Raw genomic sequence first — 22,015 nt, 5'->3', positions numbered from 1 at the left:
AGGACATTATAGCTGATCTGTAAATTCTATGCATATGTAAAAATGTAAGTTGTTATAAAGTAGTGTTACATCAGCATAGTGTGGAAGCTATGTGTTGGTGACAGATAATATATCTTTATTTTTTGTCAGTGCTTTGCAATATTTTTGCTAGAGTCATGAGTTTGGATTCTTCGCTGTCTTAAAATGATGCACACCTGTGAATATCAGCTCCCTGCTGTGCATGGGCCATTCTGAGTCCTGCGGTTTTGAATATGTGTGCAACTGAGTGTGAGACAGCTGTAAATATGCTGCACAACTGCTTATGTCAAACTAAACTAAAAAGGAATGGAACATCTACTGTATGTTTTTTACTCCAATAAGATTTAAATGGATAGTTCACCCAAAAATGAAAATTTTGTTACCATTTACTTAGAGAGGACATTTTGAACAATTTGAAAAAGTCAAAAGACCACAATGAAAGTCAGTGTGGTCCATTGTCATTTGGACTCTGTCGTTCTTCAAAATCTCTTCATTTGTGTTCCACATAAGCAAGAAATTCAAACAAATAAATTAAGAATTTGGGCAAACTGTTCCTTTTAAAGGGTTAGTTCACCCAAAAATGAAAATTCTGTCACTAATTACATTAATCACCCTCATGTCGTTTCACACCCGTAAGACCTTTGTTCATCTTCGGAACACAAATTAAGATATTTTTGATGAAATCTGAGAAGTATACATCTCATCCATGGACAGCAATATAATCACCACTTTCAAGATCCAGAAGGTACTAAAGACATCGTTAAAACGGTCGACGTGACTGCAGTGGTTCAACCTTAATTTTATGAAGCGACGAGAATACTTTTTGTGTGCTAAAACTAAAAAATAACAACTTTATTCAACAATCTCTTCTCTTCCCTGTCATTATCCTTACGCAGTTGTCGCTGTAAGCACAGTGAAGGCTTCTGTGTTTACATCCGAACGCCAGCTCAGTATTGGCCAAAGCTGATCACGTGAGCAGCACGACGCATGCGTGTGATGCTGATGCAGGAGCCGGCCAATAATGAGTCGTCGTTCTGACGTAGAACCTGGACGCAAACAACGAATGAGAATGACACAGAAAAGAAGATATTGTTGAATAAATTCGTTATTTTTGTTTTTGCGCACAAAAAGTATTCTCGTCGCTTCATAATATTAGGTTGAACCACTGCAGTCACGCCGACTGTTTTAACAACGTCTTTAGTACCTTTCCAGACCTTGAAAGTGGTGGTTATATTGCTGTCTACGGACGAGTCATATACTTCTCGGATTTCATCAAAAATATCTTAATTTGTGTTCTGAAGATGAACGAAGGTCTTACGGGTGTGGAACGACATGAGGGTGAGTAATTAATGACAGAATTTTCATTTTTGGGTGAACTAACCCTTTAAGACTTGTTCATTAATCACAGTGAGACAGATTCGTCTTGATGCAGGGCCACTAAACTTTTAGATTGCCAGACGTATTACATGCTAATAAATCCAGTGGGCTGTGGGATACACACCTATTAATATGTGTTTGCAGCCACATGAATATTCCTTCTCATTACCCCACTCGTCTCACTTGGCCTTGCAGAGCTTCTACAAGCATGTTTACGATCGTCTTCTAAAGGGTCTCTTTACCACAGAACATAAATCGATACTCTCAGCTGAGCAAGTCAGAGGTGATGATCCACTGCACAGGGCTTGTACACTCTTTCATTATAATGTTATTATGGGCAAGAATAGCCAAAGTACTACATTATCTGCTGTATGTGTTCTGTGGCACCCTGTTAAGATCTTGTTTTGAGTTGATTTAACTCATTTTCATTAGTCTCTTTCGCTAAAGAAATGTGCATGTAGAAATGCATGTTGTAATGCAAAGTGCAGAGCGCAGTGGAGCACTATGTATTGCACCGCAGCTTCTCACTTTTCTGCATGCAACAATGGATGTGGTTTCAATTACACGATCGTGTTACGTTGAGAGGTCTACGGCAGACAATAGTGAAAAAAATCCCATCTGCTGCCTCGACTCAGGATATTAATCCCCTCCCCACATACACACACACACTGAATCTCTCATCTTCTAAATCCTCCGTTCGTTCGCGATGCCTCGTCAAGCAGGCACTCCAGCATTCAAGCGGATAAAAGCAAAACGAGTTGTGATAGACCAAGAGAGATGGCTCTGAGATCCAACTTAAGGCACATTAATAGCTTTTTATTGGGTACTTTGTGAAGACAAGTGCTTCTGAAATGCCCTTCCCCTATAATTATGTATTATTGTGTTGGCATTTAAGATACTGTGTTGGAAGTAAAGATGCAGGACTGTGGAAAGCATGTTGGAGAAGAGATGACCTGTGAGGTGCAAGATTCTGTGTGTGTGAGATGGGCCCTTGTGTGTGTTTGTATATGCAAAAGACAGCATAAGGCATTGGGCATGGTTGGAAAAGGAGCACTACAGGCATTACATTAGCAATGCATGAAGGAGTGCAGCATGTCCTATGTGCAGCAATGGAATAACAATCTTTTATATAGACTGCTTGGTATTCTCACAATAGAATCATGTTTTGATGGTGTCTCCCATTAATCTAGCTGCTTCTGGGATATTCAGAAGTCTTGCTGCATTGTCAATTTGTGTTATTTATTTCTTTTTTATGTATCACTTCTTAAATATATCCCTAAGGAACCAGTGGGAAAACCACAATGGGCTAGCAGAGCACTTTGACCAGAATGCAACAAAGAAAGGAACCTTATTAGTTAATTAAGGGTACATTTACATGACAATGATATACTAAAAATGGAAAGGGTTTTCCTTTGCATTATTTGCGTACAGATGAAAACGTTTTTAAAACAATACCCATTCACACGGGTCTGGGAAAATGATTAAAAATGCTGTATATTGCATGCCAAGCCAGTAGTTGGCGATGTCACTTTGTAAAGAAGCACTACGCGTCTATAGACTGAACACATAATAAGCATGCACTTATTATGCATGCGCTTATTAATGCCAAGTTTACACTACAGGATTTTAAGCCCGATTTGCAAGTTAACGAGCTCACCGACAGGTCGGGCTGTGATCAGGGGAAATCAGCGGGTGATCGGCGCTCGCCAATCTTTATGTGTGAACTACTGAATGACACATCAAAGAGGCTCGCTGATGCGGCATCGACACCTCGCAGACGGCAAACAAATACAGGTGCTGGTCATATAATTAGAATATCATCAAAAAGTTGATTTATTTCACTAATTCCATTCAAAAAGTGAAACTTGTATATTATATTCATTCATTACACACAGACTGATATATTTCAAATGTTTATTTCTTTTAATTTTGATGATTATAACTGACAACTAAGGAAAATCCCAAATTCAGTATCTCAGAAAATTAGAATATTACTTAAGACCAATACAAAGAAAGGATTTTTAGAAATCTTGGCCAACTAAAAAGTATGAACATGAAAAGTATGAGCATGTACAGCACTCAATACTTAGTTGGGGCTCCTTTTGCCTGAATTACTGCAGCAATGCGGCGTGGCATGGAGTCGATCAGCCTGTGGCACTGCTCAGGTGTTATGAGAGCCCAGGTTGCTCTGATAGTGGCCTTCAGCTCTTCTGCATTGTTGGGTCTGGCATATCGCATCTTCCTCTTCACAATACCCCATAGATTTTCTATGGGGTTATGATCAGGCGTGTTTGCTGGCCAATTAAGAACAGGGATACCATGGTCCTTAAACCAGGTACTGGTAGCTTTGGCACTGTGTGCAGGTGCCAAGTCCTGTTGGAAAATGAAATCTGCATCTCCATAAAGTTGGTCAGCAGCAGGAAGCATGAAGTGCTCTAAAACTTCCTGGTATACGGCTGCGTTGACCTTGGACCTCAGAAAACACAGTGGACCGACACCAGCAGATGACATGGCACCCCAAACCATCACTGACTGTGGAAACTTTACACTGGACCTCAAGCAACGTGGATTGTGTGCCTCTCCTCTCTTCCTCCAGACTCTGGGACCCTGATTTCCAAAGGAAATGCAAAATTTACTTTCATCAGAGAACATAACTTTGGACCACTCAGCAGCAGTCCAGTCCTTTTTGTCTTTAGATGCTTCTGACGCTGCCTGTTGTTCAAGAGTGGCTTGACACAAGGAATGCGACAGCTGAAACCCATGTCTTGCATACGTCTGTGCGTAGTGGTTCTTGAAGCACTGACTCCAGCTGCAGTCCACTCTTTGTGTATCTCCCCCACATTTTTTAATGGGTTTTGTTTCACAATCCTCTCCAGGGTGCGGTTATCCCTATTGCTTGTACACTTTTTTCTACCACATCTTTTCCTTCCCTTTGCCTCTCTATTAATGTGCTTGGACACAGAGCTCTGTGAACAGCCAGCCTCTTTTGCAATGACCTTTTGTGTCTTGCCCTCCTTGTGCAAGGTGTCAATGGTCGTCTTTTGGACAACTGTCAAGTCAGCAGTCTTCCCCATGATTGTGTAGCCTACAGAACTAGACTGAGAGACCATTTAAAGGCCTTTGCAGGTGTTTTGAGTTAATTAGCTGGTTAGAGTGTGGCACCAGGTGTCTTCAATATTGAACCTTTTCACAATATTCTAATTTTCTGAGATAGTGAATTTGGGATTTTCCTTAGTTGTCAGTTATAATCATCAAAATTAAAAGAAATAAACATTTGAAATATATCAATCTATGTGTAATGAATGAATATAATATACAAGTTTCACTTTTTGAATTGAATTAGTGAAATAAATCAACTTTTTGATGATATTCTAATTATATGACCAGCACCTGTATCTAGCATGCTAAATATCTGGAGCTGTCGGCCGACTCGATATCCTGTGGTGTCACGTGTCAGGACGCAACAGCCAATGAAATATACGCTGATGTCTATGGAAGATCTGCTGACGTTTAAAGTCCTGGGGCCGGTTGCACCAGCTGTACGTAAGTTACAACGTTGCCTAGTTTTGACGTAAATGTGCACTAAGTTACAACTTACGCACTACTAAATATTTTTGTGTTGCACCATTAAACTTAGTTGAAGCGTAACTCTACGTATACACTAAATATTTACGGAAGCCTCCTATCAGGAGTAATGGTTGGAATAAAATAGCAGACTGACTGACCTGCGTCAATAAGCTCTTGTTTTACCTGACAGACTTCATTCTTTAGACATATATGATGCTGCTGACATATTTTACACTCGCTTACATTTTAAGAGAGAGAACATTATGTGAAAATATTACTTAGCCACTCTTCAACACGAACCTGTCCTAAACAGCGCGCCGTTGTGTGCATCGGTCCCATCACTCCGTGTTGTGCATGTCAAATAAAATCAGTCATAATCAATAAATGTCTCTTCTTATGTTTGTTTTTTTTTGTATCAGTATTTATTTATTGATCCTTATTAATTTAGTTTCAAATACAGTTTCCAAATGTTATTTACTTATAAAAACATATTCATGATTAAGTAGGCTATTGTATTTAACGGAAACTTATTTTTACTGTAACTAGCTACGTGAGGCAAAATAAGTCAGAATGAAGGATGAAATTCATGGCATTTCAACAACTTCTGCTCACATATTTGAAGGATCACTGAGGGTAAATGTCATATTATGTGACTACGCATTACTTTACAGAGACCTTGAAAGCTACTAGCTACGTTATGCCTTAAGAACAAATGGTGCAACCGAATAAAGTAGAGAGTTAGTTACAAACTAGCTAGTAGTTAGTTACTAAGCCGCTAGTGTGGACTTTACATTCCAACTTAAGAAAGAACTTATGAACAGCTGGTGCAACGCTACCCTGTAGTGTAAACTTGGCATAAGCATGCGCTGCGCATCCTTCTTCATGTCAGAGCCCTTCGCCTATGGAACGCAAAGATATTTTGAAAAATGTTCATATAATGTAAGTCAGTGGAGTTCAGTGTTGTTTTGGATGCCACTGATTTTTATTAAATGGGCAAAAACAGCTAATGTTTTATTTAGGCTATTATTTATTTATTTTATTTTTTTTTTTGAGTGAACTTTCCCTTTAAGTATAGATGAAACACAAATACAGGATTGGACTGTTAACTGAATTTCAATCATGACAGCTCACGGAATAGTCTTAGCATTAGCATAACTCTTTCCCCGCCAGCATTTTATTTTTATGTTGCCAACCAGCGCTAGTCTCGCATAGCCAGATCTTCACACTGACGGCAGAAGGTCTGGACTCCATAACAGCTTTCATTGGCCAAGGACCCAGAGGCTGTCTGACTGACATGTAAAGCAACCAATCACAGTTTGTTTTGTTCCGCATCATGTTTAGGGGTCTGAAAATGTAAAGTCGATGTCCCTACAATAACAGACAGGGGTGTGTAAAACTGTTGGACGTATTTAAAAGAGTCTATGCCTCAAACTTTACATACTTCACATACTTTTTAAAATACAGCGTTTAGTTGATCCTGATAAGCACTCATTGTCGCAGTTGTAAACACAACAGTGACGTGTGTCCAAGTATGGTGTCCCATACTCGGAATTTGTGCTCTGCATTTCAATACACACCAGGAACACACACCCAGAGCAGTGGGCAGCCATTTTTGCTGCGGCGCCTGGGGAGTGATTGGGGGTTAGGCGCCTTGATCAAGTTGTGGTTAATGAGAGTGGAAGATCACGCCGTTCATTCACTCTCCCATTTACATTTCCTGAAGGTACTGAGACTCGAACCCACAACCTTCGGGTTACAAGTCCAACTCCATTGGGTCACAACTGCCCCTAAACCTATCTCAAGAGGTGCATTGACGACCGCTAAAGAATGCGGTGTTTAGCATCATTGTTAGTGCACTCGGCGAGCGGGGTGCGAGCCCGACTCGGTGCAGGGTGGTTAGGATTGGAGGGTGAGTTTTTTAGGCGGAGCAATGAAGAGAGGGGAGTGTTTGTTTGGGTTTATTTAAAAAATCAACAGTGTCCAACAGCGTTTTTGTAATAGCGCTTACCCCACCTTTAAATGTTCAGCAAGCAATCTCATTGGCTGCTGAGGCAGAGGCAGAGTTTCATGACTGAACTATATATACCACCATCTCTCTCTCTCTCTACCCCCTTGCTTCCATTTGTGGTCCTAAATCACATTCTACATCTCAAACTTGTTTAAGCCCCTGTTGCCGTCAGACACTAATCAGAGAGGCAGCTATCGCTTCCAGCGAGGTATTCTTGAGATGCTTGTAATCTTCGGATTCCTTCAGAAAGATTAGTGCAAGCGAGAGCGGCAATCTCATCATCTGAGTGAGAGATTACCATCCAGATTTATGCAAAGTCTCTGTCTTAATACCAGTTGTGTGTCCTCCCGCTGCTCAGAGGATCGCTGCCATCAGCTCCCGTGGTTCTATTCTTAATGTGTTTTTTATGTCGTGCCCTTTCATTCCTAGAGGATTCAGAGCATGAAGGTTTATAATGAAAATCAGGCTGATATGACACCCATCACTGGCACCAGCACTCAAGAACTGTTTTCAGTATGCAAACATGTTGATGTGTAATACTTAACATATTTTTTTTCAGTGTTATCTAGCAGAAAATGTTGTTGCACAAGTGTGAAAAGTACATTTATTTCAATCAGTTTTTTCATTAATGTTTCCTTTAAGTATCAAACTTTGTCTCAGACATTCAACATTCCTTATGAGATATATACAGTAACATTCACAAAAGTGGGGTCAGTAAGATTTTTAAATTCAAAGTCTCACCAAAACTGCATTTATTTGATCAATCATACAGCAAAAACAGTAATATTATGAAATATTGTTACAATTTAAAATATCGGTTTTCTATTTGAATATATTTTAAAATGTAATATATTCCTGTGATGGCAAAGCTGAATTTTTAGCATCATTACCCCCAGTCTTCAGTGTCACATGATCCTTCAGAAATCATTCTGATTTGATACTCAAGAAATAGATATATTTGATGATACATGACACATCTTGATAGCAGTTGATGCACTGTGCAAATGTAGAGCTACAGTATAAACCATATTGCATTGTCTTGGTAATTTGGTTTTAGATGAGAATTAGTACATTTAACTTACATTTTTTTGATTGAATTTGAGTGAATCTCTGACTTTGCAGATTTTCTTGGCACATCTGAGCATGTTTTGATACATTGTTGAAATCTCTCTAGCAGGAATAATTCACATATTACAGAGATTTCAATTTGATTCAGCCATCCTCATAATCATTTGCAAAATGGCATAGGCAAAAAGAGTCTTTTATTATGCAAAAACAGAACTGGGAATTTATGATCTATTTTATTTCAATGACTGGACACAAATATCATCAGGCCAGTCTGAACGATTGTCTCTCTATCACTTGTGGCAATAAAATAATGTTGGCCCAGTGGCACAGCGTAACTTTAAACACTTCAGCACGGCTCATATATTGTAAACTTTGAGACACGCTGTGATGTGGCCACCAATCAACTTAAGAGCCGATGCAGAGAGATATGCAGAGAGTGCAGTACATAGAGCTTGATGCCAGAGGTGTGTTGAATCTGGTCCAAGAGCTTTTGGGGTTTGGTGCTGGAGCTCTTAAATGCTATCTAGTTTCAGAGTCCTTGGGTATGCAAAGTCAGGGGCAGATTTATGCATGAACACACTGCTCACACACACTCACACAACGCCTCTCTCACTCCCTTTGTTAAATTCTCCTTTTACTCCATTTCCAGTCTTGCATCCCCTGGGGTTTCCAACATCTTCCAAGAATAGACTGCACTCAGGTCTGGGATCAGCAGTGAGGCACAGTGTACAGGCTGCAGTGAAACTGATATGTGTGTACTACCTGTGAGCCTAGGTCTCTCTCTCTCTCATACACACACAGCTGGCTAGTTTTGCTTAAAGTTGTGGCCCCTTTTCCACTAAAAAAAACATATGCCTCTCTGCCACACTACCGAATAATAATAATTTTATTAATCAGTGTTTTGTCTTGTTTTATGGTAAGATTATCTAAACATCTTTAAAAGAAGATAAATTAACCTAAGAAGCACAGTAACGCTTTTCACAAAAAGATATCTTGAATTCAATTTATGTACCTTCCCACTGACAAAGTGTTTTCTGGTTTTCAGTATTTCAATTCAGGTTTATGCTTAAGAAAAAAATGGTCCCACTTTAAAAATTTCTAATAAATTTCTATAATTACATCTATAATTTATGCAATTTTGCTACACAAGATAATGTCTTTTCTAAGATATCTTTTTTAAGAAAAAAATTCTGATTAAGAAATAATTTTTTACTGTGAATATGCTTGCATCTGCTTTTTAGATATTTTTCTCATCAATTGCTTTGACCACCTTTTTACATTTTTTCCAATCTATAAAAGCATGAAATTATGGAAGCTTGTTTCTGCCATGAAATAAAAAATAAAAAAGGTAATTGTGAGTTTTTGTCTCACAATTCTGACTTTTTTTCTCAGAATTGCGAGATATAAAGTCAAAATTGCGTGATATAATGTCAGAACTGTGAGATATAAAGTCAGAATTGCGAGTTAAAGTCAGAATTGGGAGATATAAAGTCAGAATTGCGAGTTAAAGTCAGAATTGCTTGATATAAAGTCAGAATTGCGAGATATAAAGTCAGAATTGCGAGATATAAAGTCAGAATTGGGAGATATGAAGTCAGAATTGTGAAGTATAAAGTCAGAATTGTAAAGTCAGAATAACAATTCTCACTATAATGTGCAATTCTGACTTTATAACTCGCAATTCTGAGAAAAAAAGAAAAAAAGTTGAATTGTGAGATAAAAAGTCACAATTATCTTTTTATTTTTTTTTATTTATTGATGGAAACAAGCTTCCATATGAAATAGAAAGTTATTTATTTTAAACTTATTTAAATGTTTTATATGAGCACTGCCTTATGTCAAATTGAGTATGCAATATATTGGTAACATTGATTATTGGACAATATTAGAAATTGATAAAGTTAATCTTAAAAAGCAATAATAAATTAATAACACTTTTAAATGTAATCTTTAACAAATTTCAAAAGGGATATCCATTTTTTCATACAGTCCATTTATATGTTGTGATATGGTCACTTACAGCAATTGGCTTTAGTTTTTAGGTTTTTATTTTTAATGTATTTATGCAAAAAAAAAAAAAAAAAAACATGGCCATAACATGAAAAATAATTACTCATGGGTTAGGCCAAAATTATTTTAATTTCAGTGAATCCTTAAGATATATCATCAATTAAAGCATTCACTCTCTGCTCATTGTGTGCATATGAACATTATCATTTGCTGTCTATAACACTAGTTCCTCATGTCAGTGCCAGATGGAGCAGGAATCTCTGGGTGAGGGTTTGGCTCAGGCTTGTTTTTCTAATAGTATCACAGATCAAACTGGGCAGCAGCGAGAGTGTCAGCATCTTTGTGCAGCTTTTATAGTTTAGTGTCAGTCGGGAATCCAGAGCCAACCAGTTGGCATCAGTCATGAGAAATCACTTCCTTTGCAGGCGTCTTTATCAGAGAGACAGAAAGACACGTGTTTATACGTGTGTAGGTGGACTGGAGACAGACGGAGAGAGCAAGGGAGAGAGACAGAGAGAAACTGATTGCGTGAGGATATATGTTTTGTAGCTTGCCGCAGTTATATGTTGTGGATTGGCACAGTGCTTCCATCCGTGTTCCTGTCCAAAGAACATGAAGAACTTCATTCATCAGTTGCTTACCAAAGGGATCATATCATAAGAAATCAAAATCCTGTGTATTCAGATAAACGAGCATGATGTACTATGAAAACATACTGCAGTTTTCAGAACTCTAAACTTCCTCTACTGTCCAGAAGAACATTTATTGAAGTATTCTGCAGAAAACAACTGCAACTTTGTGGCAGATAATAACACTGTGAGATAATTAGAAGATAGCAGGATAGATACTATTATTCCTCAACACCCCCAGGATTAATTATATATGGGAAAGTTCACTAAACATTGTGCTGTTCCTGCCTGTGTAGCATCTGATGCTTTACCTAAATTTCTGAAGGATCCATCAATACGGTATGTGTGATGCATATTATTGGAATGGATTGTATTGAGATCCTGTCAAAATGTAATGCAGGCTTTGCAAAAGGGCTGTTTATTAAATTGGAAAATAGAGCAGTATATAATGGTAGATATAATGGTAATGGATATATATCTACCGTTCAAAATTTTGGGGTCAGTATAAGATTAACTTTTTAAATACTTTTATCCAAGGATGCATTCAATTCATCAAAAGTGACAGTAAAGACTTTTGTAAAAAAAAAAAAAAAAGAAGTTTACATTGTAAAAATGTATAGTCAGTAGATTGTCTGTTTGGAAACCATCAAAATAAAGTGTTAGCAAATATTATGCAGATAGTCTACTAATACTCTAATGAGAGTTAGTTGACGTAGTTGCAAAGTTATTTATAGGTAGTAGAATGTCTAAAGTGGACCATCAAAATAAAGTGTTACCAAATTATTTTATATGATAACTTAAATGGAGTGTCTATTTACACTAAGTGCAAATAGCGTCCCTTGTTGGCAAACGCTATTTACACTAGCTCCGCCCACCAATGTCTGGTTGGGCCACTCAAGTTTAAAAGATGTGCGGAATCTAAGAAAATGCTGCTATTGTCACTTAGTGTAAAGAAGAAAATATGCTGTTTTCACTTAGTATAAATAGCAGCTACAGCTATTTGCACTTAGTGTAAATAGCATATATCACTAAGAAAATATGCTATTTTCACTTAGTGTAAATAGCATCTGTCACTAAGAAAATACACTATTTTCACTGTAAATGGCATCTACAGCTATTTGCACTTAGTGTAAATAGCATATATACGCAAAGAAATTACGCTATTTTCACTTAGTGTAAATAGCATCTACAGCTATTTGCACTTTGTGTAAATAGCATCTATCGCTAAGAAAATACGCTATTTTTACTTAGTGTAAATAGCATCTACAGCTATTTGCACTTAGTGTAAATAGCATATATACGCAAAGAAAATACGCTATTTTCACTTAGTGTAAATAGCATCTATCGCTAAGAAAATACGCTATTTTCACTTAGTATAAATAGCATCTATCGCTAAGAAAATATGCTATTTTCACTTAGTGTAAATAGCATCTACAGCTATTTGTACTTAGTGTAAATAGCATATATACGCAAAAAATAAGCTATTTTCACTTAGTATAAATAGCATCTATCGCTAAGAAAATATGCTATTTTCACTTAGTGTAAATAGCATCTACAGCTATTTGTACTTAGTGTAAATAGCATATATACACAAAAAATAAGCTATTTTCACTTAGTGTAAATAGCATCTACAGCTATTTGCACTTAGTGTAAATAGCATATATACGCAAAGAAAATACGCTATTTTCACTTAGTGTAAATAGCATCTATCGCTAAGAAAATACGCTATTTTCACTTAGTGTAAATAGCATCTACAGCTATTTGTACTTAGTGTAAATAGCATATATACGCAAAAAATAAGCTATTTTCACTTAGTATAAATAGCATCTATCGCTAAGAAAATATGCTATTTTCACTTAGTGTAAATAGCATCTACAGCTATTTGTACTTAGTGTAAATAGCATATATACGCAAAAAATAAGCTATTTTCACTTAGTATAAATAGCATCTATCGCTAAGAAAATATGCTATTTTCACTTAGTGTAAATAGCATCTACAGCTATTTGTACTTAGTGTAAATAGCATATATACACAAAAAATAAGCTATTTTCACTTAGTGTAAATAGCATCTACAGCTATTTGCACTTAGTGTAAATAGCATCTATCGCTAAGAAAATACGCTATTTTCACTTAGTGTAAATAGCATATATACGCAAAGAAATTACGCTATTTTCACTTAGTGTAAATAGCATATATACGCAAAGAAATTACGCTATTTTCACTTAGTGTAAATAGCATCTACAGCTATTTGCACTTAGTGTAAATAGCATCTATCGCTAAGAAAATACGCTATTTTCACTTAGTGTAAATAGCATATATACGCAAAGAAATTACGCTATTTTCACTTAGTGTAAATAGCATATATACGCAAAGAAATTACGCTATTTTCACTTAGTGTAAATAGCATCTACAGCTATTTGCACTTTGTGTAAATAGCATCTGTCGCTAAGAAAATACGCTATTTTCACTTAGTGTAAATAGCATCTACAGCTATTTGCACTTAGTGTAAATAGCATATATACGCAAAGAAAATACGCTATTTTCACTTAGTGTAAATAGCATATATACACAAAGAAAATACTCTATTTTCACTTACTGTCGTTTAGTGCAAATAGCCGCTGCCTAACTTAAATGTTAATGTAGTTTTCTTTTTCCAAATTAACCAGACTGTTGAATGATTGATTTTAATCACTGTCCCTTCCTTTCATATATTTGTTCCTGAATAATTTCACATTTGAGTGCTCTTGTGTTGGCACTTGTGTTTTGATTGTGACAGCTCCCTAGTGAGTGAATGCTGAAGTCCTGCAGTGATAAGCATTTAAAAACACAAGTAAATAAATAAGCAAGACATTATTAAACCAAACAAGGTCATAAAAGCGTGAAGTGTCAAACGTCTGAGTGAAAAATTTAAATTCAAGCACAGACTGTTTACTTTGGGGCCCTGGTGGCATTGAACATGAGCATTTCATCTGTCACAGCGTGACAAGCACTTCAGTACAGCTCAGAGTCTCACGGCGATACCTGAGCCAGAGTAATTCATCCAGACAGTTATTTACTTCTCTAAACATCAGTGCAAACTTCAGCCATGATTTGCACAATGTATAGGACTGATCTAAGGCTATAGCATTTTCCTTAAAGTCACCATGAAATCAAAATGGACAATTCTCATTTTTTTCATAGAATATTGCAGTATTTATTATAAATGATGCACATCATTATTTTTTTTTAAAAATTCATGTGCCCTCCTAATCTTTAATCGAAAATAACTTCCCCTCCCTCTTCCAGCGACATCTCTTCTCTGATGATGTGTTTACTGGAGCGAGGGCAGGGCTTTTTCAGTGGCTCTGGTTCTGGAATTTTTTTATTTTTTTAATAAATTTTTTCAAAAGGGGTTTTAAAATAGCCTTTTTTAAAGAGTTATAAGCGATGAACCAAGCCAATCAGCTATGAGGTGAATCACAACACTACAAACTTTGATTTGAAGTAAAAAGTTTTTTTGAAAATCGGACAAAAAGGAAAAGGTTCACAAGCCCACGGACCGTGGCTGAAAGTCTGATGCATATGGCATACACAACTGGAAACACTTCAGGATTTTCGAAGTCGTCATCTGGTTGGTTGAATTTTACAGGATGTCCGGGAGATGTGTGTGTCACGTTCTTTAATGGTCCGCCTGGAAACAAATGGCATGATGCTAAACCCCCTAAAAGGAAGAAGAACGTCGTCGTGTTTACAACTGTGACAATGAGCGCTTACCAGGATCTAAGTGCTAAATGCTGGATTTCAAAAGTACGTGAAGTTCGCAGCTCCATTGTTGCATTAAACTTGCACAGTGTTCTTGAATGAATAATTTATTAGATGCACGCTTGTTATAGGGACATTGACTTTACATTTTCACGCCCCTAAACATGACGCGGAACAAAACGAACTGTGATTGGTTGAATTACATCAGTCAAACGCCCTCTTGGGCAGTCCTTGGCCAATGAACACTGCGATAGAGTCCAGACCTTCTGCCGTCAGATTGAAAGTTTGGCTACTCAAGACTCTGTGTGTGTGTGTCTTAATGGTTTTAGTGAGGGAAAGAACTACAATCCCATGAAGCATTGCGAACAGCATAATCTAATTAAAAATTAAGAAATATAAAACGACTCATTTCTGAACGTTGATTATATGTATAAAAACAATATATTTTAAGTTTATTGCAAAATATGCATATATATATATATATACAAACATTTCAGTATTTTGAAAGCAAAGGGAGATGGACTCGATGACGTCATTCGCAGTGCTTCATGGGAGTGGGCGGAGCTAAAGAACTATGTTGGAGCACGCTGCTTTTTTGACTCTGATTGGTGTAATTTTCTGTACAGCATCATGGGTAATGTGATTTTTCATCAGGAATTTCACTGTTAAATATGATTATTTAAAAAAAAAGCTGAAATAATGCAGGTTGACGACTTCTGCAGAAGCAAATACCATGATGGATTAAAAACTTCATAGCTCACAGTAGGTCTGTCTTTAATACGTTCAAAATCAATTTCCTTATGGAGAAAATGAATGGAGTTTTTACTTCTGGTACCTGGCTGTTGCACTATATTCCCCATTGACAAAATCAAGCCCCGCCCTACATTTGTTCTTGTTTCATAAGCCGTTTCACTTGGATTTATGGCACAATAGGGAAGAAAAGACTATCATAACTTCCGTTTCATGCCGACTTTAAACCACAAATCAGACATTTATTTTGTTTTTACTCATTTTGCTTGGGCTTTGCCCCATTCTCAAATTTTTTCATTTTTTGTTTACTTCTCTTGTAGCAACCCTTTTAGCTGTTATACCTCTGTGGTCAAAATGCTGACACATGCAGATATTTTCCAAACACACAGGGACGCACATTACTTTGAGCTTTAGCAATGAGTAGACAGCGTGTTTTTCCCATGTGGATCACAGCGACACATCTTGGATGCAGCTCACATGTAATGATAACAGATCAAAGCAAACCTTCTCCTATCAAAGCTTTTTGTTGCACAAATGAGCTAAATGAGTGAACAAGCGTTACCCTTCTCTGCTCTTTGTCTTCTTATTTTAGTATGTGTTGGCACATTTTTTTTTGCAGTCTCTTATGTTCCCTCATTAGCTGCTCATTATCAAAATGTGTTTGACACATATAGTAGGAGGAATGGCAGCAATCTTTTCTGTTTTAACCTGCATCTGTGCCGAACACATTTGTATCGTATGAATAGAGGCCACTTTATGAGACATAGCTGCTTGTTAACACAAACAGCCAAATAGCAAATCACAAAACTGGAGCTAAATATATAAAGCATGCAGATGCACTGTAAACAAGAACGAAAACGCGCCACATCACAGGTTTTTGAGTTATTCTAAGGAAATGGTGCTATTTGCTCATGAAAATTTCTGGAAAATTTTTATTTTTTTTCCATTTAGAAGGGATACTGTTGAAATTCCAGGTGCAAAGTACTGGAGCTGTAATCGTTATAGACAATGGAGCACTACATTAGGGACGATGTGCCCATTTTTGCCAGTGCTGTTATAATTAAAATGCTTCGGGTTTGAATGGAATTGAAACTTTAACTAGTATTAATTAAATGTGTCTCTGCATAACAGGTTTGAACAGAAAGTGCAGGGATAAAGACTTCTGTTAGTCCACTCAGAAATATATAATTTGCATTACATAAATATAATATATGAGATTTAATTATATTTGGGTCATTCCACGAAATCGGTGCCTTTTGCGTCCCTAAGAAATAACCAGACATAGAAGTACTATAACAGCAAATAAATTTGTGATTTAAAAACATATAAATACTGTGCATCGTTTTATCAATATTACACCAAAGTAAAGTCAATTAAATATTATTTTAAATAATTAAAATTGCATTTATTCTCATAAGGGTAAGGTTTTTGGCCTGTCCCTTGCTATGATTGTTCTTTTTCAGCAGGACATTTAATTTGCAAATTGAATGCAAAATGATACAAAAATCACTTTTGCATATTGTTCTAAGTATAGTCTTATTGACAAGCAATGTTTTACCATAAGTATACATTATTTTTTATAAAATATATGTAATTTTATCGGTGTTCCCTATTTCATGTCAGCCCTGTTACCCTCACAGTGACATCACTTCCAGGAAGTTACATCATCTCTAAACCAGGATGCCAACAGTTCAAATAAAAATAAGTTTCTCTCTCTCTTCTAAAATGTTCTATTTTTGATGATTTATGAGGTTTGACTGAGGGGGGATATCATGCAATGTCAAACCTGTTACCATTTTTGAAGTATACATTTAAACACTTATTTATTTAATGTAACATAATTATTATCTACAAGTAATATCCCTTTAAAGTGTACAAAATGTGCTTTTGTGATCTGGTCTGTAAGCTAGCAAATAGCAAATTAGCTTGAAATTGTCAAACCTGTTACCGTCAACCCTGTTACTTTTTAGGGTAACAGGTCTTGACGTGGGTAACAGGAATGGCAATCACCTTATCATCTCTGTATTTAACATTTATCTGTGTCAAATGCAAACATTTTGAAAGGTTATCCCAGGTGTATTATTGTTGTCTATATCATTCAGTGAGGGTGGCATATGAGCATCAGTTACATTTTTTGTTAGTATTTGTAGTATTGTTAGTATTAGTATTGTTGGTACAGGAATCTCGTAATTCAAGTATGAACTATTTAAATGTATTATATAAACTTAATATATAATATATTTTAACCCTAACAGAGTGTGTAGCTTTTCATTTCTTAAACAACCATGTTGGAATATGTATCATGGCCATATTCCAGGATGACAACATCAATATTCATCAGGGTTAAAGGTGCCCTAGAACTTTTTTTTAAAACTTTTTTTTTTCATTTTTTTAACTGCCTATTTTGGGGCATCATTATAAATGAGCCGATTCAGGGTGTGTGGCCCTTTAAATCTCGTGCTCCACGCCCCAAGAGCTCGCACTTGCCTTAATCAACATAAAAAAAGTTCAAACAGCTAATATAACCCTCAAAATGGATCTTTACAAAGTGTTCGTCATGCAGCATGTCTAATCGCGTAAGTACAGTGTTTATTTTGATGTTTACATTGATTCTGAATGAGTTTGAGGCTGTGCTCCGTGGCTAACGGCTAATGCTACACTGTTGGAGAGATTTATAAAGAATGAAGTTGTGTTTATGCATTATACAGACTGCAAGTGTTTAATAATGAAAATAGCGACGGCTCTTGTCTCCGTGAATACAGTAATAAACGATGGTAACTTTAACCACATTTAACAGTACATTAGCAACATGCTAACGAAACATTTAGAAAGAATTTTCAAATATCACTAAAAATATCATGATATCATGGATCATGTCAGTTATTATTGCTCCAGCTGCCATTTTTCGCTATTGTCCTTGCTTGCTTACCTAGTCTGATGATTCAGCTGTGCACATCCAGACGTGTAATCCCTTTCATAATGTTGGGAACATGGGCTGGCATATGCAAATATTGGGGACGTACACCCCGACTGTTAAGTAACAGTCGGTATTATGTTGAGATTCGCCTGTTCTTCGGAGGTCTTTTAAACAAATGAGATTTATATAAGAAGGAGGAAACATACAGACTCACTGTATGTCATTTCCATGTACTGAACTCTTGTTATTCAACTATGCCAAGATAAATTCAATTTTTGAATCTAGGCCACCTTTAAAGGATGGTTCAGAGAGCACAAAGAATCATTTTCACACATGAATGTGCACTGCTGAGTCCTGACTTTAACCTCAATGTAAGACTAATTTAATTTCAGTATAAGCCAAATGTAATTTTTTTATTATATATATACCGTTCAAAAGGTGAGGGGTTATTAACATTTTGAAAGAAGTCTCTTATCCTCACCAAGACTGCATTTATTTGATAAAAAATATAGTGAAAACAGTAATATTGTGAATTATTATTACAATTTAAAATAACTGTTTTCTATTTGAATATATTGTAAAATGTAATTTATACCTGTGATGCAAAGCTGAATTTTCCTCATCATTACTCTAGTCTTCAGATTCACATGATCCTTCAGAAATCATTCTAATATGCTGATTTGCTGCTTAAAGGCCAAAGTATAGTTCACTTTTTAGCTTACAGTGTGCGTGATGCAAATTTCGTCATCAGAAGAGTATGCACATACTGAACGCGCACCGCCGAATTTTTATACCCGCGTGTGTACGCACAGGTTGCACGTGCGTTTTTAGCAACCCTGCCCTGGGGGCGTCGATTCACAAGGTAGTCGAAGAAAAACTGCATAAAAGACCTGAATACAGCAACATTGCAGGCCTACACAGATGAGAGTTTATGCAATGAGTTTATGCACAACTTTTGCATGAAAGAATACAAAGATGTTTATATGGGTTGTAACTCATAGAGGTATTGCAATTTTTCGTGCAATTTTGCGTCGAATACCTGTGTACATGTACGAGTAACGTGAAGTATACTTTGCAAGGCTGTGCGTTCAACTGTGCTCATACACGTAAAAAATTAAGTACACTTTCTGCTTAAGAAACATTTATTATTATTATCAATGATGAAAAGAGTTGTGCTGCTTAATATTTTGTGGAAACAGTGCTATTTTTTTTCAGGATTATTTGATGAATAGAATGTTAAAAAACAGCATTTATTTGAAACAGAAATCTTTTCTTGCATTTTAAATGTCTTTGCTGTCTGTCACGTTTGGCTATAATGGCTGTGAAGCACACAATGAAAGAGATGGAAAGCAGAACAGTCTTTAATAAAATAAACAAGGAATACTCAGGAGATCGCAGGAGAATACATAACACAGCCATGTTAATACAGACGATACCGGACAAAGGAACAGAATGAAACACAGGGCTTAAATACGTGGGGAATGTAATCTAGGTAAAACGGAACATGTGTGGGAACTGATTAACAACCAAGGAAACTAGCTAGAGAACTCAGGCAAACAGGAACAGAGCAAACAGAAAACGAAACTAAAACAGAACATAACAGAATATACTAATAGAATATCACTTCTGATTCATTTAATGCATCCTTGCTGAATAAAAGTATTACATTTTACTGACCCTAAATTTTGAATTGTAGTGTAGCTTCTTAAAATGTAAAAAGTGATGATTGGACATGCAAATTTTATATTTATTTTTCATCAGAATATAATAAAATAATAAATGTTTTATTATATTATTTATTTTGCATTACAAACTAAACTGAATGTCAACTGTCAAAAACTGTTGATTATATCAGCAATAGTCATGGGAACTCAAATGTCACTGTTCCCTGAGAATTCACCCGAAGCAGTCCGTGGAGTCTGTGATCTCGCAGCAAATTACAAATCTGTTGTTGCCTCGGAGGTAGAAGATTTCTGTACCTCTGCCTTCCTACATTGTGTTGTTGGGACTACAGGCTCATTTTTTTTTAGCCCTGATCCCTGGCAGTTTTATTGACTTTTGGCCTCTTTTAGATTAGTTTTAAACTGCTACTAAAGAAGCAACTAGTAGGAAAGTCAGAGAAAAAGTGGCAGAGCTGTTATGCTGCCATAGTGTCTGTGTGTTTAACCTCTCTCTCTCTGGATTGCACTAGCTGTGAGGTAATTGTTACTTTATATCTCGCAATTCTGTGTATGTGCAATTCTCAATTTATAACTCGCAATTGCAAGTTTATATCTCGCAAGTGTGAGAAACAAAGTCAGAACTGTGAGATAAAAAGTCACAATTACCTTTTTTATTTTTTATTCCATGGTGGAAACAAGTTTCCATAGCTTTTAGTCTAATCATCTTGAATTTTTTTTGCAGGTTTTATGTACTCTAAAAAATTTACTCTGAAATCTAAACAAAATAATGTATGGAAGAGACTGCAGCTAATTATTTATTAGAAGTAAACACAAAGAATTTGTTCTGAGTGGCTTGTTAAGAACATTCCGGTCTGTTAGTTGCTAAAGGTTAGATAAACTTTACTTAAAGGTGTCATCGAACGTTTTTTTACAAGATGTAATATAAGTCTAAGGTGTCCCCTGAATGTGTCTGTGAAGTGTCAGCTCAAAATACCCCATAGATTTTTTTAAACTAATTTTTTTATCTGCCTATTTTGAGGCATAATTAGAAATGCGCCGATTCAGGCTGCGGCCCCTTTAATTGCTCACGCTCTCCGCCCCCTCCCAAGCTCTCGACTCTATCATTGCATAAACAAAGTTCACACAGCTAATATAACCCTCAAAATGGATCTTTACAAAGTGTTCGTCATGCAGCATGTCTAATCACGTAAGTATGGTATTTATTTGGATGTTTACATTTGATTCTGAATGAGTTTGATAGTGCTCCGTGGCTAACGGCTAATGCTACTGTGTTGGAGAGATTTATAAAGAATGAAGTTGTGTTTATGCATTATACAGACTGCAAGTGTTTAAAAATGAAAATAGTGACGGCTCTTGTCTCCATGAATACAGTAAGAAACGATGGTAACTTTAACCACATTTAACAGTACATTAGCAACATGCTAACGAAACATTTAGAAAGACAATTTACAAATATCACTAAAAATATCATGTTATCATGGATCATGTCAGTTATTATTGCTCCATCTGCCATTTTTCGCTGTTGTTCTTGTTTGCTTACCTAGTCTGATGATTCAGCTGTGCAGCTCCAGACGTTAATACTTGTCTAATGCCTCGATCATGGGCTGGCATATGCAAATATTGGGGGCGTACACCCCGACTGTTACGTAACAGTCGGTGTTATGTTGAGATTCGCCTGTTCTTCGGAGGTCTTTTAAACAAATGAGATTTATATAAGGAGGAGGAAACAATGGAGTTTGAGACTCACTGTATGTCATTTCCATGTACTGAACTCTTGTTATTCAACTATGCCGAGGTAAATTCAATTTTCAATTTGATGGCACCTTTACTTAAAGAGACATTTATGAACCAATATTTTTAACAGAAGAATTTTGGAAGAATGTTCTTCTAACTCTTTTCCCTACATTGACTGTTATTAGTGATGTCTGTCGAGCTCCACAAAGCTCTATAAACATTTGGAATGGCATGAGGGTGAGTAAATAATGGCAGAATATTCATTTCAGAACTGAAAATGTTAGATCTGACATTGGATACAGCAAATTGATATGGTGAAATGTGTGCCTGTAGTGTATAATGCTGTCTGTTATCAAGTCAGCATGACTCTAATTGGCTGTTTAGCAACTCTTGTTGGTGAATAGGTGACAGGCTGCCATCAAGTTTGATTTACTATGCTGCAATTAACAATCACTATCTTGTCCTCCCTGCAGTTTTGTGGAAAATGATTAGCTGCGTAGTGGAAACTGATCTG

The 22,015-nt window shown here is 36.4% G+C and overlaps 1 protein-coding gene across 3 annotated transcripts in view; it reads left to right on the top strand.

The window, feature by feature from the left end:
* hs6st3a (heparan sulfate 6-O-sulfotransferase 3a) overlaps window positions 1-22,015 on the top strand; it is a 41,976-nt gene that overhangs the window by 997 nt on the left and 18,964 nt on the right. The window lies entirely within an intron of this gene.

The sequence above is a fragment of the Megalobrama amblycephala genome, linkage group LG8 (genome assembly GCF_018812025.1).
Source record: "Megalobrama amblycephala isolate DHTTF-2021 linkage group LG8, ASM1881202v1, whole genome shotgun sequence".
Lineage (NCBI taxonomy): Eukaryota > Metazoa > Chordata > Actinopteri > Cypriniformes > Xenocyprididae > Megalobrama > Megalobrama amblycephala.
Note: the sequence above shows the minus strand (reverse complement) of the source record. Positions and strands in the feature narration are given on the sequence as shown.